Below are 27,130 nucleotides of genomic sequence, written 5' to 3'. Positions count from 1 at the left end.
AAAATTATTATATAAAATATTGCTGAAAGAAACTAAAGATAACATAAATAAATGGAAACACATTCCATGTTCATAGATTGAAAGGCTTATATTGTTAAGATATCAATATTACACAAAGCAACCTACAGATTCAATGTAGTCCCTATTAAAATCCCAATGATATTTTTTTGCGAAAATAGAAAAACCCATCCTAAAATTTATGGAATCTCTAGGGAACTCAAACAGACAAAAGAATCTTGAGAAAGAAGAACAAAGTGGAAGGATTTACACTTCCTGATTTCAAAACATACTATAAAGCTGCAGTAATCAAAACAGTGTGGTACTAACAGAAAGATGGACATATAGGCCAAAGAAGTACAGAACCCAGATATAAACTTTCTCATAGTCAAATAAATGATTTTTGAAAGGATGCCAAGACCATTCAATGGGAAAAGAACAGTCTTTTTAAGAAATGATACTGGGAAAACCGAATATCCATGTGCAATAATGAAGTTGGACCCTGACCTAACACCATAATAAAAATTAATTCAAAATAGATCAAAGACCTAAACATAAGACTTAAAGCCATAAAAGCCTTAGAAGAAAACATAGGGCAAAAACTTTGCACCACTGGAGTTAGCAATGATTTCCTGGATATGACACCGAAGACACAGGCAACAGAAGAAAAAATAGACAAACTGGACTTTAAAATTTTTGTGCATCAGAAGACAATATCAACAAAGTAAAAAGGCAACTCACAAAATGGGAGAAAATATTTGCAAACCATATATCTGATAATGGATTAATATCCAAAATACAACAAAAAAAACAAAAACCTGATTCAAAAAGAAGCAAAGGATTTGAATAGACATTTCTCTAAAGATAACAAATGCCCAATGAGCACTGAGAAGATGCTCAATACCAGTAATCACTGAAGAAATGCAAATGAAAGCTACAATGAGTTATCACCTCATATCTATTAGGATGAGTACTATCAAAAAAAATAAAAAACAGAAAATAACATGTTGGAGAGGATGTAGAGAAATTGGAACCTTGGTGCACTGCTGGTGGGAATGTAAAATGGTACAACCACTGTAGAAAACTGTATGAGGCTTCCATAAAAATTAAAAATACACCAGGCACGGTGGCTCACACCTGTAATCCCAGCACTTTGGGAGGTCTAGGCAGGCAGATCACAAGGTCAGGAGTTTGAGAGGAGCCTGAACAACATGGTGAAACCCTGCCTCTACTAAAAATACAAAAAAATTAGCCAGGTGTGGTGTCACGTGCCTGTAGTCCCAGCTACTCAGGAGGCTGAGGCAGGAGAATCGCTTGAACCTGGGAGGTGGAGGCTGCAGTGAGCCAGGATCGTGCCATTGCACTCCAGCCTGGGTGACAGAGCAAGAGTCTGTCTCAAAAAAAAAAAATTAAAAATTAAAAATAAAAAATAGAATTACCATATGATCCAGCAATTCTACTTCTGAGGATACACACAAAGGAATTGAAAACAGGGTCTCAAAGAGATATCTGTACACTCATGTTGACAGCAGCATTATTCACCATAGCTAGAATGTGGAAACAACCCACGCATTCATCAGCAGATGAATAAGCGAAATGTGGTATACACATACTATTCAGCCATAAAAAGGTAATAATGCCAGGCACGGTGGCTCACACCTATAATCCCAGCACTCTGGGAGGCCAAGGCAGGAGGATCCCTTGAGCTCATAGCAAGACCCAGTTTCTACAAAATAAAATTTTAAAATTAGCCAGGTGTGGTGGCATGCACCTTGCAGTGCCAGCTACTCGGGAGGCTGAGCTGGGAGGATTGCTTGAACTTGGGAGGTTGAGGAGTAAACCGTGATGGAACCACTGCACTCTAGCTTGGGTGACAGAGCGAGACTCTGTCTCAAAAACAACAACACAACAACAAAAAAAGGTAAGAAATTCTGATATATGCTACGACATGGATAAACCTTTAGGCCATTATGTTAAGTGAAATAAGCCAGTCACAAAAAGACAAATACTATATGATTCCACTTATATGAGGCCCTTAGAGTAGTGAAATTCATAGAAACAGAAAGTAGGATGGTGGCATCCAGGGGCTGGAGGGAGTGCTAATGGGAAGTAGCTTAGCAGGTACACAGTTTCACTTTTATAAGATGAAAAGAGTCTGGGAGAAAGATGGTGGTGATGTTTGCACAACATTATTAATGTATTTAATACCACTGAACTGTACATTTTAAAATGGTTAAGATGGTAAATTTTATGTTATGTATATTCCAACATATTTTTTAATTGGGGAAAAATTACCATGAATCCTGAAAAAAATTATTTCAAAATTTTAAAAAGGAAAGAAAAGAGAAAACATGATGAAGTTGCAGTTTCAAGGTGATGAACTGAATCAAGGATAGTCTCCCACTCCTGCAACAAATCTATTCAAGTACCGGGCAAAAGTTTAATAATTACTATATACTCTGCTCAAAACAAGAAGGGACACTCTGGCTGACCACAAAATGTGAGAAGTCCCTGAAAGACAAAAAAAAAAAGCGGCAAAGGAATGCCATTGGCCAGGATAAGAAAGAAAGAAAAGAAAAGAAAAAAGAAAGAAAAGGAAGAGGTAAAGAAAGAGGGAAAGGGAAAGGAGAAGACAGGAGAAAAGAAAAGGATGGTAAAACACAAGATGTTTCATGCTCACAGTGGAAACCCACAGCTAGAGAAGGCTTGGGTCAGAGGTGACTTAATAGGGCAATTATCGTAACAGGCAATAGACAGGCGCTAAAGGATTCTCCATTAAAAATAAGCGCACAGCGTGTGAGGGCCGCTCTGCACACAGGGCCCTTGGGTTGTGCGAACTGAAATTCTCCCTGTATTTGTGAGACTCGTAGGAGTCCCCCTCTGTAGCATAGGCAATGCCAGTGCCATGCTGCAGCCTCAGAAACCAGGCCTCTTACCCCAGCAGCAGGCGGAACCGTGTCTGTGGTCGGGTGCCGTCCACAGCTCTGTCTGCCTTGTTCTTGGGCTTGAGCCGGATAGAGGTGGGGTCTCTTCACCTTCCCCAAATTCAGAACAGACCCTGTGCCTGGCCCCAGTGTACCCAAGCAACTCCCCAGGCCCTCGCTGAGAGCCCTTGGTGTTCTGAGCAGCAGGGCCCAGGCAGCACATGAGCAGTGCCCGGGGGCTACCTGCGTGAGGACGGCAAGGTGCGATGTATGTCTAACTTATTGATGGCAGGCGTCCCCCTGCGCCTGGGCCTGGTTATTGCTGAGCTCTGTGCTCAGTGCTGCAGCCTGGCCGTGGCTCGTCTGTTCCTTTGGGGGGCCCGGGCGGGTTGTGGGAATCAGTCTTCACAGACAGACATGAGCCAGGCGGAGGACTCGTTCCTCGCAGAGGTCAGTCCTCACCTGCAGGTGTCGGGGGGGCAAGGAGAGACAGGCACACACCATGTCTGACCTGAACCCGATTCTGGGGAGCATCTTCCCGCTCCGGCCCCACGACCTCCACAGGGTTACATTGTAATATATATGCCCCAGCTTACCTGTCTGATGGTGGCATCTTCCTGCAGACATTTCAAACATGTAACTTTTATATGAAAAAAAATAAACACAGATGAAAGCTGAAAATAAATAAATAAAAAATAAAAAATAAGCGCACAATGACAGATCTCCAAACATTTGAGGACTGTCTACGCCATGAGGGAGAGACAAACTCACCAAACAGGAGAGCTCAAAGGAAACACGGTCAATAGCGTGACTGGAACAGAATCTTTTACCATAAAAATATTTTATATACTTAGAAAAATATGGGAGGATACCACATCCATTAAGTAAAAAGAATAAGCAATGAAGAAAGAACCAGGCTCAATAAAAATTGAACTGTTGATATTAAGAAGATAATAAAAGTGCTGAGTTGCAGAATTAACACATCTAAAGAATGAATCAGAGGCCCAGAGCTCTTCCAGAAATGGCTACCAAGGAATAGAATAATAGAAACTACACAAGAAAATGAGCAAAGGAAAAGAAGGAAGAAAAATAAACACCTCCCACAACAGAAGATAGACATGTGTCTGCCGAATGAAAGGGCCCACTAAATGCCAAAATAAATAAATCACACACACCCAACCCTACTAGGCATGAAAACTCATTATAAGGCTTCTATGGTTAAGACAGTAGAGTACTGTGCATGACTAGACAGATTAATGGAACAGAAGAGAAAACTCAGAAATAAGAACATTTAGTTTACATTAGGGCAGTATCTCAAATCAGTGGGGAAAGACAGGCTTTAGGGATAAAATGGAGTTGGTGCACTAGGATAGTCATAGAGAAGAAGATAAAACTGGGTCCATCCTTTACACCAAACCCCGGAATAAATGCCAAACAGATCAGAGGCCTAAAAGTTAAAAACTGAAACCATACAAGTACTAGAAAAAAACACAGGTGAATATCCAACATGATGATTGGGAGAGAACGTTCCTTCATATAATTTAAAATCTAGAAGCTGTTAAAGTAAAAAAAAAAAAAAAAAAAAAAATCATAAATTCGACTACAACTACAACCAAGTCAAACTTCTATATAGCAAAAAATCAATTGCTCCTATATATTAGCGCTAACCAGTTTTATAGTAGGAAAGGAAAGATATCAGTACCATAATGTGCCTTGGCATACACCTAATAAGAAATGTGCAAGAAATAGTATAACTGTAAGACTTAACTGAACAATAATGAAAATGACCCGGAGAGAGAAACCATTTTCGAGAACAGGAAGATTTTTTATAATAACATTTTCAGCTCCCTTCCAATAATCTAAACATTCAATGCAAACACAATCCCAATACCAAAACAAGATTTGCAAGGACTTGCATAAGGTGATTCTAAAATGCACATGAAAACGTATATATGTGAACATAGTAAATAACTGTTTTGAAACGAAAAGAGGAGAACTTGCCCTACCAAATATCAAAACGTTTTATGAAACTATAGGTATTGATATTGTTTGGTTTTAGAGTAAGGAGAGATGGACCAAAGAAATGTAATTGAGAGCTCAGAAATGGGTTCATGTGTAGATAGCATCATTTCAAGTCAGTGGGAGAAAACTGGACGTGTTAATAATGGTATTGAGGCAACTGACTCTCTATTTTTGAATAAAATTATGTCCCTACACGCTATTCTCAAAAATAAATTCCAGATAGATGAAAGAACCTAAATATTCCAAAAAGTCAAAGCTTTAGAAGACAATATAAAGTCTGAGAAAATCTTCTTAAATCACAAACAGGCCTAGTGTAGTGGCCCATACCTGTAATCCCAGTGCTTTGGGAGGCTGTGGCAGGAGGATCTCTTGAGGCCAGGAGTTCAAGATCAGCCTGGGCAATACAGTGAGACCCCCACCTCTACAGAAAACTTTAAAAATTAGGCAGGGCGTGGTGGCTCACCCCAGCACTTTGGGAGGCCGAGGCAGGTGGATCACCTGAGGTTAGGAGTTCGAGACCAGCCTGACATGGTGGAGTTTGAGACCACCAATATGGTGAAACCCTGCCTCTACTAAAAATTCAAAAATTAGCCAGGCATGGTGGCACACACCTGTAATCCCAGCTTCTCGGGAGGCTGAGACAGGAGAATCGCTTGAACCCGGGAGGCGGAGGTTACCGTGAGCCAAGATAGTGCCACTGCACTCCAGCCTGGGTGACAGAGCAAGACTCCATCTCAAAAAAAAAAAAAAAAAAAAAAATAGCTGGTTGTGGTGATGTGTGCCTATAGTCCTACCTCCTCCAGAGGCTGAGATGGAGGGATCGCCTGAGACTAGGATTCAAGTGAGCCATGATCAGGCCACCGCTCTCTAGCCTGGGTCACAGAATGAGACCCTGTCTCTAGAAACATACATAATAATCACAAACAGGTGTATATAAAGAAAAAATAATAAAGTTGACTAAATCAAAATGTAAAATTTTGGCAAAAAACAACATAAGCAACACAAAAAGTCATGTTACATACTGGAAAATATATATGTATCATACACATAACTAGGTATCCAGTCTAGATGACGATCTCCCAGGAAAAAAGAGAACCTAATAGGAAAGTGGATAGACAGGCAATTCATTAAAGAGGAAAAACACATAGACAATAATGTGAAAGTATGTTCCATGTTCCTTGCCTCTTCCAGCTCCTGGTGGTACTGGTATTTCTTGGCTTGTGGCTGCATCATGCCAACCTCTGCCTCTGTGGCCACACTGCCTTCTCCTCTTCTACTATGTGGTACCTCCCTCTGCCTCCTTCTCATGAGGATACTTACGATTACACTGGAGGCACACCCAAATAATTCAGATAATTTCACCCCAATTACATATCTTGCCATATAAAATCCATCCTTTAGGTAATATCCACAGGTTCCAGGAATAAGGATGTGGTTATCTTTGGGGTGGTGCATTATTTAACCTAGCACAAACTGGTTCACCCAGTTTTCTAGGTGTAGGGTAAGGTTAATAATAAAAACTATCCAAAGGAGTTATGATAATTGAATTAGTTAATACACTTAGAACAGTGCCTGGCACATAGTAACTGTTGGAGAAATAGTAGTTGCTACTACTAGTAGTAATAGTAGTGAAGAATTTTTTAGACAAGACACAAAAATTTCAAACCATTAAAAAATTAATTTTTAAAATTCAACTCCATTAAACTCAAATTATCTATATAATAAAGAACACTACAAACAAAGAAGTTAAACTTCAGAATGGAAGAAGATATTTGCAACACACCAACAAAAGATTAGTGTCTATAATATATAAAGAATTTCTACAAATCAGCAAGAAAAAGACAACCCTATAAAAATGTGGAAAAGATCTAACAGATAATTCACAGAAAGAAAACCTAAATGGCCAAGAAATATGAAGCAATGTTTAACCTAACTAGTAATCAGAAAAGTAAATTTAAAATTGCAGTGAGATACCATTTCACATCTATCATGTTGGCAAATCACGAAAAACTAACTATGAACCAATTATTGGCAAGGATGGAAAGCAGTGCTGAGAGTATAAATGGTTAAACTGATTCAGAAATCAGTCCAAGCAGAATGTTCATAAACGTTTGTATCACATTTTGTCAAACCTAAAGCAACACTGATTACAAGATGCATAATTATTCTACATACTAAGAATAAAACTCCCAAATACTTGTAAGGTATCATAATAATATCAGAGATGATAAAATGGGGGGGGAAGTATGTCTCAGACTATATAAAGTAATAGTGAAAAAATTAGAAATAACCTAAATGTTCGTTCATCACAGAAATGGCTCAGTAAAATGCACTATATATTTGTACTATGAAATTCTTATAGCAGTTAAAAGAAATTTATCAAAGAAAAGATATTACTAAGTGAAAATAGCAAGATGCAGAATCATATACAGTTAATATTTATGTGCACACACACCCAAGAAATCACACCAACATTTTTTAAATTACCTTTTATGATAGATGGATTGCATTAAAGCCTCAATTTTTCATATTTCCCTGAATCCATGCCCTCTTGCAGTGACTGACCATACTGACACTGGGCTTAGCTATGTATTTGCTTTGGCCAATGGAGCAATAGAAAACTTGGCATAAGCAGAAGCTTGAATGAACACTTGGTATTGCCTTATAGTTCTTGTCCCTGAAGAAAGGGAACCTAGGAGTCTTTAAAACATGTCTGACATGCCCAGAGCAGCAGTGGTTAAGTCTAAAAAAGATAAAGTTCTCAAAAAATTATGGGTGTGGCTTTTGACAAATGGCATTAAATGCAATGAGAAGCCTAGAAAACCCACGATGTTTTTGAGGATGTTCCATTGTCATAAATGCCCCCAGTCTGAGTAGAAATTATTCAAAATGAAAAAAGGTCTGTGGACAGGAAGAAGGCTGAGAAGGACATTGCTTAAAGGGCATATCTTCTCTTCAGAAGCGGCCAAGAAGGATAATGGAAAAAGGAGGACACCTCAAAGGGTGAAGCCAAGGGCCTTGGAAAATAGTGGATTTGAAAACTTCATAGAAACTAGAAGCCCTCTTTCAAAAAAAAAAAAAAAGAAAGAAAAGAAAGCCACTCTGAGTGAGCAGAATTGGGTGTTAATCAAGGGATATTCACCACCTCTGTGGTAAGGGGTACCTGCAAGTGAAGTTCTTCCCAAAATAGGGGAACCCGACAATGTTTTCCAAGCTGGATTGTAGAATTGTTACCGACAGTGATGCAATGTGCCTCCCACTCTTTTGAGTAGGAGTATCTATTGCAATTTTCCTGTCCCTGTCTTACCACTGTATGTTAGGAGGGGGAGAAAAATTATCTTTTTAGTTCATAGGTCCCCAGATCAAGAGAAATTGCATCCAAGGAGCCACAAGCAGAGCTGATATAGATCATGAGATCCTAGGCTTCAAACATAATGATGTGATTGGATAACCTTTTGGGGATCCTAGAACGGGGGGTGAGCATATTTTGCATATGGGAGGGATATAGTTAGTTGTGGCCAAAAGTGCACAATGGTAGACTGACTACGTTAGTGGCCCCAAAGCTTCATGCTTCCCTCTATCTGTGCCTTTTAGTAGTATCATTGCACACTAACTCTGTACTTAACCATGTGACTTGCTTTGGCCAATGGAACAGAGGCAAAATTGTCACAAGAAGGGTGTTCAAAAAGTGCTTGAATGTTTCTTGGACTCACATGATGAGAACATTTCCAGAATACCCTAATGGAAGGATATGAAAGATAACAGCAGGAAAGCAAAGTCGTTCCAATCCAGGCCATCAGACCAACTACATCACAGGCATCCAGCTCGCTGACCAAGGTCATGATGCATGAGCAAGGTCAGCCCAAATCAGCTGAACTACCCAGCCAACCTGTACACTCATGGATAAATGATTGTCATTTTAAGCAACTAAGTGTTGGGGTGATATGTTAAGAGACAGAATGGTATTCAAAGGGGACTTTAACGTTACCAATCATTTTCCTTTTTAAAAAAAAATTATTAAGAATAATAAGACAAGCTGGCCCAGTGGCCCACGCCTGCAATCCCAGCACTTTGGGAGGCCAAGGCAGGTAAATCACTTGAGCTCTGGAGTTTGAGACCACCCTGGACAACATGGCAAAATCCCTTTGTTATCAGTCCATTCTCACACTGCTAATAAAGACATATTTGAGACTGCATAATTTATAAAGGAAAGAAGTTCAAATGACTCACAGTTCTGCATGGCTGGGGAGCCCTCAGGAAACTTACAGTTATGGCAGAAAGTGAAAGAGAAGCAAGGCACCTTCTTCACAAGGCAGCAGGAAGGAGAAGTGTCCCATCAGATTTCACGAGAACTCACTATCATGAGAACAGCATGAGGGTAACCACCGCCATGATTCAATAACCTCCGACCAGGTCCCTCCCACGACATGTGAAGATTATGGGAACTAGAATTCAAGATGAGATTTAGGTGGAGACACAGCCAAATCAAATCACCCATCTCTACTAAAAATACAAAAATTAGCTGGGTGTGGTGGCACTGGCCTGTAATCCCAGCTACTCGGGAGGCTGGGGTAGGAGGATTCACTTGAGCCTGGGAGGTAGAGGTTGCAATGAGCCAAGATGTTGCCACTGCACTCCAGCCTGGGCAACAGAGACAGACTCTGTCTCAAATAAATAAATAAATAAATAAATAAATAAATAAATAAATAAATAAGATGTAATTTATTTGTGTGATTAAAGATTCATTTTTAAGTGGCAAAAGCTACAAACAGATCATTTTTGAGAATACAAATGTCCAAAACATTATAAAAAGATGCGTATCCTTACTAGTATTCAGTCAAATGCAGATTAAAATAGTTGGATCAATTGTGACTCATCAAATTAGAAAAAAAAAGAATAAGGTTAACAACATTAAATATTTATGAAGGTATGTGGAAACAGGAACCCCAAAAAGTGCTAGAAGTATAAACTACTATAGTCACGTTGTCTATGTCTGCTTATTCAAAGACCAGAAACTTCAAAGCTTAGTATCCATTCAGCACTAAAAATCACCAAAAAATATTGTGCTTCTACCACATCTCCCACCAGACTAGCATGAAACTCTCAAAATAAAAAACAATACACATGAAGAGACATCTCACTGAAAAGAATATACAGATGGCAAATAAGCCCATGAAAGATGTTCAACATCATCAGCCATTAGGGAAACGCAAATCAAGATTACAACGAGATATCACTATAGCTGTTAGAGCAGCTAAAATAAGTAGTGACAATGCCAACTGCTGACAAGGAGGTGGAGAAACTGTATCTCTCTCACACTGCTGATATAGCCACTCCAGAAAGCAACTTAGCAATTTCTTTAAAAATTAAATATATATGGCCAGGCGCAGTGGCTCACGCCTGTAATCCCAGCACTTTGGGAGGCCGAGGCAGGTGGATCACAAGGTCAAGAGATCGAGACCATCCTGGCTAACATGGTGTAACCTCATCTCTACTAAAAATACAAAAAATTAGCCGGGCATGGTGGCAGGCACCTGTAGTCCCAGCTACTCAGGAGGCTAAGGCAGGAGAATGGCGCGAACCTGAAAGGCAGAGTTTGCAGTGAGTCGAGATCACACCACTGCACTCCAGCCTGGGCGACAGAGTGAGACTCCATCTCAAAAAAAGAAAATTAAATATATACTTATCATATGACTGGCAATTGTGTATGACCCAGAAATCAATGAGGAATAATAATATATCCATATGACACTTGAACATGGTTATTTATAACAGCTTTATTTACAATAGCCAAAAATTGGAAACAAGGCCGGGCGTGGTGGCTCACGCCTGTAATCCCAGCACTTTGGGAGGCTGAGGCGGGCGGATCACAAGGTCAGGAGATCGAGACCATCGTGGCTAAAACGGTGAAACCCCGTCTCTACTAAAAATACAAAATATTAGCCGGGCGTAGTGGCAGGCGCCTGTAGTCCCAAGCTACTTGGGAGGCTGAGGCAGGAGAATGGCGTGAATCCGGGAGGCGGAGCTTGCAGTGAGCCGAGATCCCGCCACTGCACTCCGGCCTGGGCGACAGAGTAAGACTCCATCTCAAAAAAAAAAAAAAAAAAAAAAAAAATTGGAAACAATAAAAACCTCCCTTAATACAATGATGGTCAAACACCCATACCATGGAATACTACTATCAATAAAAGGGAATGAACTATTCACACATGCAACAACTTGGATGGAGCTCCAGGACATTATGCTAAGTGAAAAAAAACCCATCTTAAAAGGTACACATTTTTCCATCTATATAACATTCTCAAAATGACAAATTTATAGAGACAGAAAATAGATTAGTAGCTCCAGAGGTTAGGAATGGCTGAGGAAGAGGCATGGGTCTGACTCTAAAGGGGTAGCACCAGGGAGATCTTTACAGGAAGATACTAGTTCTGTATCTTGATTGCACTGTCTACAGGAATCCACACAACTGATAAAATGATATTAACCATACGATACATCATACCAGTGTCAGTTTCCTGGTTTCAATCTTGTTCTATAATTATGTAAGATGTGGCTGGGCATGGTGGCTCACGCTTGTAATCCCAGGACTTTGGGAGGCCAAGGTGGGTGGATCACTTGAGATCAGGAGTTCCAGACCAGCCTGGTCAACAAGGTGAAACCCCGTCTCTACTAAAAATACAAAAACTAGCCAGGCGTGGTGGTAGGTGCCTGTAATCCTAGCTACTTGGGAGGCTGAGGCAGGAGAATCGCTTGAATTCGGGAGGCAGAGGTTCCAGTGAGCCGAGATCACACCATTGCATTCCACCCTGAGCAACAAAGTGAGACTCCATCTCAAAAAAGTAGTATGTAAGATGTAACCATTGGGGAAAATTGGATGATGGGCACACAGGACTTCTATGTAGTGTCTTTGTAACTTCTTGGGACTCCATATTTCCAAATAAAAAGTTTTCAAATTTAATGAATAAGAGCAATACTAAACCATAAAACACATGCTAAAATCACTTATTTCTAAATTTTCTGATGGCACAATTGTAGATTATGTCATCAAAAAATGAATCCTCAAAATTAAGAACCAAAAAAAAAAAAGAATCCTCATTTTTTGGTGTCCCTGCTGGGCTGAGTGGTGGTCAGAGCACATGTTCACTTAGTTTACCACATGATAGCCTAGCCAAGCGGCTTCTAGAGTAGTATTTTTTAAACTTTCGGTTGAAATCCATTCATGAACTGTGAAATAAATTTAGTGGCTGGCAACCAGCATGTTCTGAATGGAATAGAATAGAGTAGCCCAGAAAATAATCAGAATGTAACACAGGTATTGAGGACAAGTATAGTTTATTGAAGTTTTGTTTTATATGTGGGTATGTCCACTGGATCATTACATAAAATGTATTTCTTACTGGAGATTATCAAAGATATTTTTAGAAAACCCTGTCCTAGAACAACACCTTCCCTTGTGTACACACTTCCCATAAAGCATTCCATTAAAGAAAATGAGGAATGTAAACTTCCGTCACCAACAGGGGAATAGCTAAATAAACCATGGGGAGGCTACCCCAAGGAACACCGTTGTGGTCTTTTTCATTGCTGCCATGACAAATTACCAACTTAAAACAACACAAATTTATTCCTTTTCACTTCTGGTACTCAGAAGTCCAGTGTGTGTCTCCGCAGACTAAAATCAAGGTGTCTCCAGGCTGTGTTCCTTTCTGGAGGCTTGCGGGGAGAATTCATTTCCTACTGATTTATTCTTTTTCTTGCTGGCTGCAAGCCGAGAGCCATTCCCAGTTTCTAGGGGTTGCTGCATCACTTGGCTCACGGCCCAATTCCTCCACCCTCCAAACAGCAGGTCCTTCTCCCATCGCCTCTCTGTGACCTACCTCTGCCTCCCTCTTCCACTTTTAATGCCCCCATTGATTAGATTGGGCCCACCTTCATAATCCAAAACAATCTCTTCCTCTCAAGGTCCTTACCCATGATCACATTTACAAAGTTCCTCTGCCATGGAAGGTAATATATTCACAGTGGACATCTGGTGAAGGCTGGGGGGCAGAGTGTATTCTTCTGCCTACCACAATCTTGAAGCTGTTTTTAAAAAATAAGAGACCTTTAGATACTGATAATATGGCTGGATAGCCAAGAAGTTTTGTTAAATGAAAAAAGCAAGTTTGTAGAATGTATTTATTACCTCTCCTATTTTTAAACACACACATAAACATACCCACAAGTACTATGAATTTTCCATGGGTATATTTGTATTTATGTAGATACATAGAATATACCATATATGTATATACGTATAAATACCATATTTGTACTGTACCTTTTCTATGTTTAGATACACAAATACTTAGGATTGTTTTATAAGTGCCTACTGTAATCAGTACAGTAACCTGCTGTACAGGTTTGTAGCCTAGGAGCAACAGTCCATATCGTATAGCCTAGGTGTATATTGGGCTGTACCATCTAGGTTTGTGCTAGCACACTCTATGATATTTGCACAATGATGAAATCACCTAATGATGCATTTCTCAGAATGCATCCCCATCCTAAGTGGTGCATGACTGTATATATGTTTGAGAGGCTTTTTTTTTTAGATGGAATCTCACTCTGTTGCCAGACTGGAGTGCGGTGGCACAATCTCGGCTCCCTACAACCTCCACCTCCCAGGTTCAAGCAATTCTCCTTCCTCAGCCACCCAAGTAGCTGGGATTACAAGCATGCACCACCATGCCCAGTTAATTTTTCTATTTTAGTAGACAGGGTTTCACCATGTTGGCCAGGCTGGTCTCAAACTCCTGACCTCAGGTGTTTGCCTCCCAATGTGCAGGGATTACAGGCGTGAGTCACCGCACCCAGCCTGGGAGAGGTTTTAAGGGTGGAAGTGACACCCACCAGCACCTGCTGGTTTCCTGTTGTCTTTACTAGCCATGAGCTCTGTCCAATATTTAGGAGCCTCTGTCCCCTCCTAGTTGCGGCAACTCCCAGGCTCTCATGTTCCAACCCTCAGGAAGGACAGTCGTTGCCTTAGACAACCTTCCTGCAAAAGGCAAAAAGACCAAGAAAGAGCCCTCCAAAATGGTTCTGACCTGAACAAATGCAGTCAAGAGTGAACTTCATTCCTCACACACTTCTTTCCTGGCTAAAGAACTGGCCTACCTCTCTGTCTAGTGCCTGGGGTGTGACCACAAAGATGACCCCTCCATCAGGATCCTCTACACAATCTCTTCTAGGCCAAGTCCCAGGGCCTGATCTGGGACACATTTAAGAAACATCTTCCTCCTTGGGCTCCCTCTGCTCATCTTTGGTGAATATGAAATTTGTGCTTGAGCCAGATGCGGTGGCTCACGCCTGTAATCCCAGCACTTTGGGAGGTCAAGGTGGGTGGATCACCTGAGGTCAGGAGTTCGAGACCAGCCTGACTAACATGGTGAAGCCCTGTCTCTACTAAAAACACAAAAATTAGCCGGGCGTGGTAGCAGGTGCCTGTTATCCCAGCTACTCAGGACGCTGAGGCAGGAGAGTTGCTTGAACCCAGGAGGTAGAGGTTGTAGTGAGCCAAGATCCAGCCTGGGTGACAGAGTGAGACTCCGTCTCAAAAAAAAAAAAAAAAAAAAAATGTGCATGAAATTCCAATTCCTTTTGAAGACACTCATCAGCTCCTGGGCATTTTCTTCACTCCAATTCCATGCTCTGATTGTGACACCTAAATTGATTTCTCTGGAAATTACAGGTATTAGCTGAATCTCTGTTGTACTCCCCTGCATCAGATGGTGCCACACTCCAGGCTGGAGAGACATCCTGGTTTTGCTGCTCACTGGTCTGGCTACCCAGCCTGCATGTGGCACTTTGATGAAATTTGATTATCAAATCTGTATCTCCCACCTCAGACATGAGCCCCAAAGGATTTTCTGTCTTAATTATTTATGCTCCCCTTGTTTTCAGCTTTGTGGCTGTGGGAACATTTTCTTTCTACCCATGATCATTTTACTGAGCTCCAAGAGAAAATCCCCCTCACTGCACCCAGTCCTCAAATATCCCCATCCTGGCACCTTCGTTAACTCCTGGAAGAAGCCAGGCACCAGCACATAAGCCCAAGCTTTGTCGTTCCCAGTCCGGAAACAGGAACATAACACAGGAGAGATGCATGCTGGAGGAGGAGCTCAGGCAGAGCTTGGAACACAACTTCCTCAGGAAGGGGCCCTGGCAGCCCCCAACAGAAGAGTTCTTTAGAGTTAGGAACACCCATCCCTACAAGCCACCCTGTTCTAGACACTCTGGCCTCCTGTCAGGGCTCAGGAGCCCAGGCCTTGCCCCTCACAGACACTAAGCCAGGACAAGGACACTGAGGAAAGCTGGGCCTTCCCACCCGAGCCAATCGTCTGCCTGAAGCTCAGCCCCTTTGCATACAGAAACCCACCTAAGGCCCCAGAGAGCCATCAGAAAACTCCAAGAGAAAAAAGTGGGGCTACCACAGCACAGATAGGACTGAGAGATTTTTTTGAGCCAGAGAAGCTAAGGAACTGGCAAAGACAAATACAGAGCTACAGAGGAGGGAGGGACACCAAGGAGGAGAGGGGCCCAACTGCTAAGGGCATCCTCTTAAGGGAGACTGAGAAAGTTGGCCGTATAGGAAGTTCAGCGAGGACACAGGGAGTGGAGGCCGGCCATCTCCACACAGCACCCGCCTCTGGCAATCACCTTCTTCCAATCACCTTCTCTTCTCTGAGATTGGGGCTTACAAGGAACTTGGACCAGCTAAATCCATGTCATTATTTTTTTTTAATGGAGACAGGGTCCCACTCTGTCACCCAGTCTAGAGTGCAGTGGTGTGACCAAAACTCACTGCAGACTCGAACTCCTGGGCTCAAGTGATCCTCCCACCTCATGCTCCCGAGTAGCTGGGATTACAGGTGCATGTCACCATGTCCAGCTTTTTTTTTTTTTTTTTAATTTGAGATGAAGTCTTGCTCTGCCACCCAGGCTGGAGTGCAGTGGCATGATCTCGGCTCACTGCAACCTCCGCCTCCCAGGTTCAAGCGATTCTCCTGCCTCAGCCTCCCGAGTAGCTGGGATTACAGGCACCCGCCACCATGCCCAGCTAATTTTTGTATTTTTAGTAGAGACAGGGTTTCACCATGTTTGCCAGGCTGGTCTTGAACTCCTGACCTCAAGTGACCCTCCCGCCTCAGCCTCCCAAAGTGCTGGGATTACAGGCATGAGCCACCAAGCCCGGCGACCCCAGCTATTTTTTTAATTTTTGTAGAGATGACGTCTTGCCATCTTGCCCAGGCTGGTCTTGAACTCCTGGGCTCTAGCAATCCTCCTGCCTCTCCCAAAGTGTTGGGATTACAGTCATGAACCACTGCACCCAGCCTTGTCAGTTTCCCTTTCAGCTCTTACAATCCCAGAATTTACTGAATCCCAGGGCCCAAGTCAAGCAGCCCCAGGAAACACCTTCACTTCAGTGACTAAGTTCTTCTTTATCAGGCTGGCAAGGACTGCATCACTCTGAAACAAAATGACAGTGTGACACGGGACAAAGCTCCCAGGCCCGGTATGGCTTTGGAGATTCTACCTCACCAGTCCCAGGGCCCAGCCCTGACCTTGGAGGAAGGAGCTGAACCACCAGTGTCCTCCAGCACCATGGTCATAGTTATATGGATACTCCCTCATGGGGGCGGGGAGTGTCTTAACACAAAAAGGGTAGCGCTCTAGGACGTCAAACACAAGTGCAAGTTGGTGGGGACAGTGTTTCAGGGTAATGAAATTACCTGTGTTTCAGGGTAATGAGGGACTTTTCTGATGCCCTTGCAAACCCCACCACAAAGAGCCATGTACCTCTATAGGCTTGGGTCTAGGTGAAAGAGGAAAGCTAGTGACTGGGTACAACTTCTTTCCAGGCCAACAACACTCTCTAAGCTTTAGCAAAGTGATCTGCTATAAGCCTGTACTGCCTGCCCTGCAGGCCCACTCTTTGCCCTATGGACCAAGACATGGCTCCTGACACCAGGAAGGGGGTTCTCGCAGGAGAACGGAAAGCCAGATGCACACATGTGCCACCATCCCCTCAAGTCTGGGGATATGCCTGAGGAAGCCCTCAAATGCAGATACAGGCTTTACAAATGAGCAGCCACGCTTCTGTTGTGAGAGTTACTGTGAGGACCACTGCAGGCCCTGATGGATTCCATAACCAGAAATCCATCTGTTAACCAGTCAGGTGTTACACCCAAGAGTATCCCTGTGGCTACTGGGCAATTGAATTCTTGACCTTCAGTTCCACTTCACTAGAGCAAGTCACAGCACATTGATTTAATGTATGAATACATAAGGAAGAATAAGATGAAATATGGAAATATTAGTCAAGATAAATAAGATTTTTGCAAAGCTCGACAAACTAGATAAAGATCTTACTTTTCAATATTTTTCCTGCTTTGGCTCAATCTATTTTTCTTTTTCTCACCTTTTCTTTTTCTTTTTTTTTTTTCCTTTTTTTTTTTTTGAGATGGAGCTTCGCTCTTGTTGCCCAGGCTGGAGTGCAATGGCGCAGTCTCGGCTCACCGCAACCTCTGCCTCCCGGGTTCAAGCGATTCTCCTGCCTCAGCCTCCCGAGTAGCTAAGATTACAGGCATGTGCCACCATGCCCGGCTAATTTCGTATTTTTAATAGAGACACGGTTTCTCCACCTTGGTCAGGCTGGTCTTAAACTCCTGACTTCAGGTGATCCGCCTGCCTCTGCCTCCCAAAGTGCTGGGATTACAGGCATGAGCCAGCACACCCAGCCCCTTTTTCTTAAGAAAACTACCTACTAATGCTTTTGAAAAGAGGCAATATACGAGACACACAATGGAAAATACAAAAGAAAAAAGAATTCTATGGCTAACCAGCAAACCAGGCTCCCGTGTCCTGAGGAGGAAGCATATCTGTTGGCATCATGGGCATTCCAGCTGCCTTTGCCACCATCCCTCAGACTTCTCCAGAACCAAGAACAAAATACCCATGAGAGAGACCCCAGGAGGCAGAACACAAGGGGAGTTCGACAACCATTGCATCTTGTTTCCATTAACAGTTTCCTAACCCCAGAATAGCCAGGCCCATGCAGCAACCCTCTCAAGGGACCTATAACCCTGGCTGTTTGGAAGATAAATGGAAAGCTTTGGGAGCTTAGAGTACTTTCATCAAGGGTGGTGAGAGCTGAGTGATCACCCATTCTCCTCCATGAGACCAGAACTCTGCATCCGAGGGGCTGTGAGGGAATTTTCCATAACCTGTATTATGAGAGGTAATGACATAGTCACAAGGCCAGGCCAGAGAGGCAAAATGGTCACCTAGCAAATAAGCAGCAGAGCCTGACTTCCAGGCCCAGCTCTTTCCCTCTGACTCTACTCACCAGGGATTTTGCATATAAAAACCAGCAGGACTGAGATAAAGTGGAAACGGAAGGATACCTTTAGACACTTAAAAAGAAGAACAACCTCTGCTAGATCCTGGGAGCTCTGAGAGCAACTTAAGCCCCCGCAGGGCTGCTGCCCAGACAGTTCTCACACCATTATCTGATAAAATGTGTTCAAACAGTGGCAGATGACTGTCTCCAGGACTCTGGATTATCTGCCCATTAAATCAGATTGCTAATAAAGAAGTTTTTAATGTAGAGTATGAATCTTCAAGCAGTAACTGCTTACCACAAGTTCTTGTACTAAATACTCCACAGTGAATCTCTAAGCAAAAGAACATCTGTCACAGCAGCAGCTTTAGTCAACATTAGACAGCTGGGCAAATCCCAGGCCCCCAGCAGGCACAGGGAGGCCTCCACGGCCATGTACACGCACATGCCCATGTACGTACGGCCCTCCCCTGCTGAGGAGCACACAATTGATAGTATAGGGACACCCAGACTTGCCACAAGAAGTCCTTTGTTACCTGCCACAACCACACCAAACATTTCTCCTTCATGGTTGTATTGCCAAACACCTTAAGCAGGAATAACCTGAGACAGAAGAGTCTTCCCCAAGCGGGGAGGCACACAGCTGCCTGGAACACCCTCCTGAAGATCTTTTATTCGATCACAGAATAAATTAGTCTCAGGATAGGAATCACAGATGATTCTACTCTGGAAAGAAGAAAGAATATAGAAACCAGTCTGTCTGGTAGCACATGGGAGACTGCAACCCAAATTCAACGTGTGTTAGCAATTCTAAGTCATAACTGAACTAAGACTATACCTACCCTATACTTAACATTCATGCTGTGCCAGGCCTAGTGGTGAGCACTTGCTTTGTCTCATTTTGTATTCACAACCACTCTAGGAGGCTGGAATTGTCACCTCCAGTTTACAGATGAGGAAACTGAGGCCCAAAGAGGTAAGTAACATGCCCTAAGTCACAGAGCTAATAAGTGACAGAATCAGAACTCAAATCTAGCTCTATCTTAATCATTCACTGCCTTGTGGCAATTACAAATTTATGGACACATGTCTCTAAGATGCACCTTTGGGAGAGGACTCAGTAAAGGAAAGAGACGTGAGGGGCTCTGACTTTCCCAAGCTGCATGTCAGTCCTCTGTTCACACTGATGGACAGTGCTGGCCATGCTTCTTCCATGTCAAGACCTCACGATGGAGACTTGAACTCGGACTCTGCAACATCACCAAGAACTTTCCCTGGATGTCTGGCACCCTCTTGGTGCTTTTCATCGAGTTCTTTATGTAAGATCCAGGCCTGACACACAGTATTTACATCATAATTTTCTCACCCACCACACGAAACAGATAACAAGGCAGAAATAGGATATCTCTGTTTCATTTCAAACTGAAATAACATTTGTAGGTTTAGGAAAATTAAAATTCACTTTGCTCACAGTCCACCAGCAACCACAACAGGAAGCAAGCAAGACTGTGACACTCACAGCTCACACGTGCAGCCAGGAATCCCAACTGAGGAGCAAACTTCAGAAGGAAACAAACTGAGTCATGACCTGAACTCACTAAATTTCAACAAATACCCATTTCTATGCAACACAATACACTTCCCCCTCAGGGAGCCAAAGTGCAGCCTCTGAGCAGGGGTGATCGGCAGCCTCCTCCCCTTTCTGTCACTTCTCCATGGACCCTCCATATACATCTATTCCCAGAAGTCCATGTGTTTGGGCAACCCTGTGAGCACAGGAGCATGGGAACTCGGGCACATGCCAGTCAAAACAGGCAGAGAAGGGGCCACGTACTGTGATTTTTCTCTGGGGTGCAGAGGCTATGGAGGGGATTCATCCCACTTACCGAATAATAACTATGTGCCAGGCCTGGTGCCAATGATGGGGGCTGCAGCTCATACAACCCCTGAGCTAGGAGGACAGAGGGACCGGTGAGCAGATGCCAGCAGCCCAGTGTGATCAGAGCTGGGGTACAAGACACACAGAACACCCTGGGAGGATGCTGGATACCATACCAGGCAGAGGAGGGGCACCCTGGCAGAAGCAGTGAAGCCTCCTGGAAGAACTTCTCAGCCAAGACTTGAAGAATTATAAGTTAGCTCTGCAAAGCAGAAGAGACAGTGAGGGGCCAGTGTTCTTGAAAGAAGCACCAACATGTCCAAATGCCTGGAAGCCAGGAAGGCTGTGGCCCACTCATGAAACTAGAAGCAGCTGCTGCAGTTGGTGTGCAATATGGGAGGATTAACCCTCCACGTGCTCCCTCCATCCTGAGCCCTGACAGGATGAAGAACGCAGCCAGCAGCTGGCACGTGGCCTTCACAGGGGAAGCAGGCCTACCGCAGCCTGATGGCAGGTGTCCAGCCTTCTCTGAGAACGGCCTCCTTGTGATGTTGTTACCAGAAAGGAGTCCCAATCTAGACCCCAAGAGAGGGTTCCTGGATCTAGCACAAGAAAGAATTCGGGGCAAGTCCATCTTGAAAGCAACTTTATTAGGAAAGTAAAGGAATAAAAGAACGGCTACTCCATAGGCAGAGCAGCCACAAGGGCTGCTGGCTGCCCATTTTTATGGTTATTTCTTAATGATGTGCTAAACAAGGGGTGGAGTATTCATGCCTCCCCTTTTTAGACCATATAGGGTAACCTCCTGATGTTGCCATAGCACTTATAAGCTGTTGTGGCGCTGCTGGGAGTGTAGCAGTGAGGACGACCAGAGGTCACTCTTGTCGCCATCTTGGTTTTAGTGGAGTTTGGCCAGCTTCTTTATTGCAACCTGTTTTATCATCAAGGTCTTATGACCTGTATCTCCTGCCGACCTCCTACATTATTCCGTGACTTAGAACGCCTAACGGTCTGGGAATGCAGCCCAGTAGATCTTAGCCTTATTTTACCCAGCTCCTATTCAAGATGAAGTTGCTCTGGTTCGAATGCCTCTGAGAACGTTCTAGGGGTCCAGAGGTGTTTCCAGTCAGCCTGCCCAGCTCTGCATGCCATGAGGGATCAGCACAATGAGGACAGCCGACCTTGCCGTCAATGAGCAGTTTGAGAGTTGGGGTGAGGTAGAGGTGACATTAGTGTTACCAAATTTGGCCCAGGAAAATTCATGGAGATGGAAAGAATAGTAGAGGCCACCAGTGAGTGAGGGAGACTGGAAGTTTACTGTTTAATATTAATATGTACAGAGTTTGTTTGAAATGATGAAAAGGATCTGGAAATGGATGGTGGTGATGGTTGCACAGTGTTGTAAATTTGCTTCATGCCACTGAACCTTACACTTCAAAATAATTAAAATGGTAAATTTTATGTCATTTTAGCATGATTTTTTCAACTGGCCAAAGCAAGGGACTGCCAGTTCTTCGTGGTCTCCGAGAACAATCAGTGGTCTAAACGCTAATCAGATAGATACAGATTCAAGTCCATTATCTGACACATGGTAGGTGCCCAACACATAAGAGTAATCATTGTTACCATTATTGAATCCACATGGCTTTTCTTGTGATCACCTAAGTTATGAATGAGTCTATCTGGTATTAATGTTCCTTAAGTGCTGTTAGAGAGTTTCTATTACAATTAAGTGTTAATTAACTTAATGATCATCGTAGACTCCCTATTACAATTCCACATCATGAGTTTTCCAATTTCAAATTCAGCTTCTCCTTCCATTGCGTACTTCCATCTCTCACAATAAGCTGTTTACCCTTTCAATTATTTTCATTCCAACCACTGTGATCACTGTACTTAAAATTCAATCAGGCTTCTAATTTTAAGCATCTTTGTTTGTGTATCACGCCAACAATTGACAAGCATCCTGAATTTAACATCTGTTCCCAGCAGTAAATGGTTTTAAATTTGAGAACTGAAAACATATATGAGGCAATTATGAGCAGTTCTCACACTGTGATTCATGTTTGTGCATCAGCAACTTCTGTGACAGCAACAGTTCTGATAGACGGGGCCTGCAGCAGCAGTGTTTGTGCAACAAGAAGGCTAGACAAGCTGCTCGGACATCCCACTGCCAGAAGAATGCCTTCGACTAGCAAAACACACAACCTACTATGCACCAAGCAACTTGCTAAACATTTTTATAGGCTCTCTCCCATTTGATCCTCAAGTAAGATTTCCCCAGAAATATGAGTAAAAATGGGGTCTCTGGGGCAATCGCTCGTGAGGTCAAACAGCCCTCTCTGGGAGTGTTGTGGATGACAGCGCCTCACTCCTGCCACAGCTGCCCATGCCCAGGGCCTGCTGTTCAGAAGGATGGTGGCTGGGGAGAATCCAGCCAGAAGCTGTCTTGGATACCGGTCCCCAGCTGGGCTCATGGATTCAGGTGTGAACTTATGGAAAGAGGGGATACAATTAGAGCAGAAGGTACTTTTACTCAGATTTGGGAGGTGACATGCCAACTGAGACAACAGTGGAATCATAAAGTGTATGGAAAGAAAGCAGGAATTTGGCCTCAATCAGATGCTAATTATACTTAGATTGATAAACTGTGAAGGAAAATAAGTATAAATATGATAAATACATTAAGGATGTCTGAAATTTTCTTTTTTTGAAACCAAGTCTCGCTGTTGTCCAGGCCAGAGTGCAGTGGCACGATCTCAGCTCACTGCAACCTCTGCATCCCAGATTCAAGCGATTCTCCTGCCTCAGCCTCCCGAGTAGCTGGGACTGCAGGTGAACACCACCACACCCAGCTAGTTTGTTGTATTTTTAGTAGAGATGGGGTTTCACCATATTGGCCGGGCTGGTCTCAAACTCCTGACCTCAAGTGATCTGCCCACCTTGTCCTCCCAAAGTGCTGGAATTATAGGCGTGAGTCACTGCGCCTGGCCTAGGATGTCTGAAATTTTCTATTAAGACTTTTACTATTTGCAGCTCTGTAGGACAGGCTCTCTTAACACCCCAGCCTTCCGCTGGGCCTTCCAGAGCTGCAGCTCCACAACTTAAAAACCTTTCCATATCACCAGCCTCTACTCAAAACCTTTCCATATCACCAGCCTTCAGGCCTTCTCTGCCTTGAATGAAACCTGGCTTTCCACAGTGGATGCCACCTCCCCAGAGCCCTCAGGGATGGGAAGTGGAGTCCCTATCCTCTCTGCTCTTACATCATTACTTCCCCACCGCCAGGACCCTCCTCACTGTGTTGACCAAGGTTGGGCAACTCATCTGAGACTTGGGCACCTGGTGCCCATCTTCCCCTCCACCCTCAGTCCTTCCTTCCTCCTAGGCAACCAACATCCACATGGATGGCCCAACCTGCACCCTGACCTTCACTTCCTTCACCACCTGTATTAGTCTATTTTCATGCTGCTGATAAAGACATACCCAAGAATGGGCAATTTACAAAAGAAAAAGGTTTAATTGGACTTACAGTTCCACGTGGCTGGGGAAGCCTCACAATCATGGTGGAAAGCAAGGAGCAAGTCACATCTTACATGGATGGCAGCAGGCAAAGAGAGAATGAGGAAGACACAAAAGCAGAAACCTCTGATAAAACCGTCAGATCTTGTGAGACCTATTCACTACCACGAGAACAGTAGGGGGGAACCACCCCCGTGATTCAATTATCTCTCAATGGGTCCCTCCTATGACACTTGGGAATTATGGGAGTACAATTCAAGATGAAATTTGGGTGAGGACACAGAGCCAAACCATATCACCACCTCACTCCAGTGTCCTTGTTCACTCCATCTTGGCCACTCAGTATCCCATCTTGGACCTTGTCATCCACCAATAATACCAATAATACTCCCCTATCAGTATCATTAATTCAAACCATGCCCACACCCTCCCTTTCCAGCTTGTTAGACTACTGCTACACTGGACAATCACTGACCACTCCAGACCCTCCAGTTCTTTGTCCTTTCTCTTTCTTCCCGGACCATCAGTGCAGGTACGTAAGTACCTCATTTAATTTGAATGCTTTCATTGTTTTATCAGTAAGCATAATGCCAGCTTTGACTTGGGGTATATGTGTAGATATTTTTTAAGCTCACCTTAAGAAATCATATCAGTCTACAGAGAGGTAGGGAGGGAAGGCCTTCACTGACATTTGAGCAAAAATCTGAAAGGAAGTAAGGGTGCGAGCCACCTGGATTTCTGGAAAGAACTTTACAGGCAGTAGGAATGTTAAGTCCTAAGGCCCAGAGGTAGCAGCAGGCCTGGCAAGTCCAAAGGACACCAACGAGGCCAGCACAGCAGGGGCAGAGAAAACAATGGGGAGATGAAGCCAAAGACACGGAGCAGGACGGCAGGAGGACAGGGGCATGGAGGGCCTCCAAGCTGTGGGACAGCTGGGCTTTAACTCTGATGGGAGGGAAGCCATAAGAGGGTTTGGGCAGAGAAGTGACATGATGCAACTTGCATTTTGAAAGGCCCACTACACCTGCTGGGTTCAGAACAGGCTATAGGGCAGGGCCAGGGCAGAAGCAGGGATTCCAGGTAGGAGGCTATGATAATAATCCACATCAGAGATGGACAAGGTGAGATAAATGGTAAGATCTATTTTGAAGATCATATTTGGAAGACAGAACTAACTATACAAATAAATAGAAAGAGATAAAACAGAGATGAAAGAAATGTCAATGAGAGCTAGGTCAATAGGCAATAGATAGAATGATGTAGGTGCCTACATATACCTGAGTGAACATCCACAATTTATTGAGTGAAAAAGCAAATCAGTATGTATGATTCTACTGACATGTTTTCAATGTACATATATATATAGCGTAGGAAGGTATTTGGAATGATACACACCCAACTGCTGACAGTGATTTCCTCTGAGGAATAGGATTAACAGGGGCATAGGAGAGGCCATCATCTTTTACTTTATGTGCATTTTTGGTTTAAACAATGGGTGTATACTAATTATGCTGAATGGAACACGTCACTGGCAGTGAGCACCACTCCACAAGAGGTGTTTAAGCCTGGACTAGATGACCTCATCATGGGTAAGTCACCAAAGGGAGCCAGGCCAGGTGTCGTGGCTCACACCTGGATTCCTAACACCTTGGGAGGCCAAGGCAAGAGGATCACTTGAGCCCGGAGTTGGAGATCAGCCCAAGTAATATGGTGAAACTCTGTCTCTACAAAAAAATTTTTAAATAAACTGGGAGTGATGGCACAGGCTTGTGGTCCCAGCTACTTAGGAGGGTGAGGTGGGAGGATCACTTGAGACCAGGAGGTCAAAGCTGCAGTGAGCTTTGTTCACCACTGCATTCCAGCCTGGGTGACCCAATGAGACCCTATCTCAAAAAAAAAAGAAAAAAAGGGAGTGGGGGAGAGGGGTCAAACATCTGAGGGTATATGGCATACTGAACCTAAAGATTCCCTCCAGCTGTAGGCTTCCTTCCCAAGCTTGCAGAAATCCTCTCATCTCTCTGAGCTTCCATCTCCTCCCGGGCCACACAGGGATAACAGTACCTGCCCAATCGGAGGCTGCAATCATGTGCATGAAGTGTGCAGCAGAGGGCCCGGAGCACATCAACACTAAGTAAGGAACAGCTTCCTTCCCCTCCCCAACAAGGGCTCCAAAGACGCCCAGGAGGAAAGGCAGCTCCAAAAGACTAGAGGTGCCCTAGCGTTCCAGGGAGGCACGAAGGTTGCTGGGCTAAAGGTATTCTAGCACACATACCCCAAAAACAGAATGTGTCTCAGAGGAAAGAGCAGAGCTGCCTCCCCCAGACCCACTCTAGAAGGCAGCAAAGAGTAATGTAGAAATATCCCCCACTCTGCCAGGAAGAGTGCATATGGCTGGACTCCCACCTGAAATTCTAAGTCAAGGTCAGAAGTTCCTGATGATTTGTAATTTTCCTCTCTTGGCTTGCAAGAAGGCCATGGGGAAAGGGAAAGAAGAGCTGAATGCTATTTATCTAAAATCACTGATACTTCTTGAGAAGCCATAAAACATGCATGCTCTTGCCAAATGGATGTTGAAAGAGCTTTAATCTCCATTTTGGCCGGAAATGATCCGTTCCCTTCCTAATGCAGATATATGGTTTTTGTGCCTCAACTCTGCCCACTCAGATGCACAGCACATTCTTAATTATTTTGAAATGATTTAAAATGGAACTATAAATCTATGCTTTGACATGACATGGTGATTTGACCCCCAGACATATCATAATGGGTTACTAGCAATGCTTCCCAAACCTATTGAAACTTTTTTCCAAAGCTATTCACTAATTAATAGCTGTTCAAACAATGATCATTTCTGAGTAATTATGGAACTGTGCCACATTATTTTGGGATGAGAACATAATTATGTCCATAAAAATTATTTGTATAGTTTTTAACCTTCTGCCAGAAATAAATGAGGCTAACCTGAGGGTAACACAAACTTCGTGACAATACCTAGAGGTTGTCTCCTTGACAACACTTACTTCCCAAAACTTACTTTCTAGCCCAGAAAGTTAGAATTTGACCTTCAGCTTTTCCAGAGCACCTGGGAGCAGATAGCACCGAGGAAGTACCTGGGAGGGGGTGCTCAGGACCTTCCTGCTTCACCCCTGCCACTCTACACCATCGGGCTGCTCCCCTCGGCCTCTGGTCACCTCCTGCCTGCCCCTCCTCCCCAACTCACCTTCCAGCCCACCATCCTGATTGTGCCCCTCACCCTAGGTACAGAAGCCCACCAGCCTGCCTAGACTCCTATTTCCGGGGCCTATGCCTCACTTGCTCTGACTGACTGTGGCTTGCTGGAAGGTAAGCACTCCTCACGCTCTTCTCTGTGTCCAGCAGAGCCCATAAAGCTGGCCAGAAGGC

The 27,130-nt window shown here is 43.7% G+C and overlaps 1 long non-coding RNA gene across 3 annotated transcripts in view; it reads right to left on the bottom strand.

Moving 5' to 3' along the window:
* The window catches only part of LOC129059707 (uncharacterized), a 162,408-nt gene that overhangs the window by 107,284 nt on the left and 27,994 nt on the right, over positions 1 to 27,130 (bottom strand). Inside the window, exons 2-3 of one of the 3 annotated variants that reach the window (XR_008525738.2) lie at positions 23,739 to 23,797; positions 12,917 to 13,028 (exon numbers count right to left, since the gene is read on the bottom strand). The exons of 1 other annotated variant lie outside the window; for it this stretch is intronic. This is a non-coding gene — a long non-coding RNA (uncharacterized LOC129059707). The remainder of the gene's footprint in view (positions 1 to 12,916; positions 13,029 to 23,738; positions 23,798 to 27,130) is intronic. One more of the 3 variants, XR_008525735.2, reaches the window with a different exon arrangement.

This window comes from Pongo abelii, chromosome 4, assembly GCF_028885655.2.
Source record: "Pongo abelii isolate AG06213 chromosome 4, NHGRI_mPonAbe1-v2.0_pri, whole genome shotgun sequence".
In the NCBI taxonomy this organism is placed as follows: domain Eukaryota; kingdom Metazoa; phylum Chordata; class Mammalia; order Primates; family Hominidae; genus Pongo; species Pongo abelii.
This window is presented reverse-complemented; position numbering and strand designations above follow the sequence as displayed.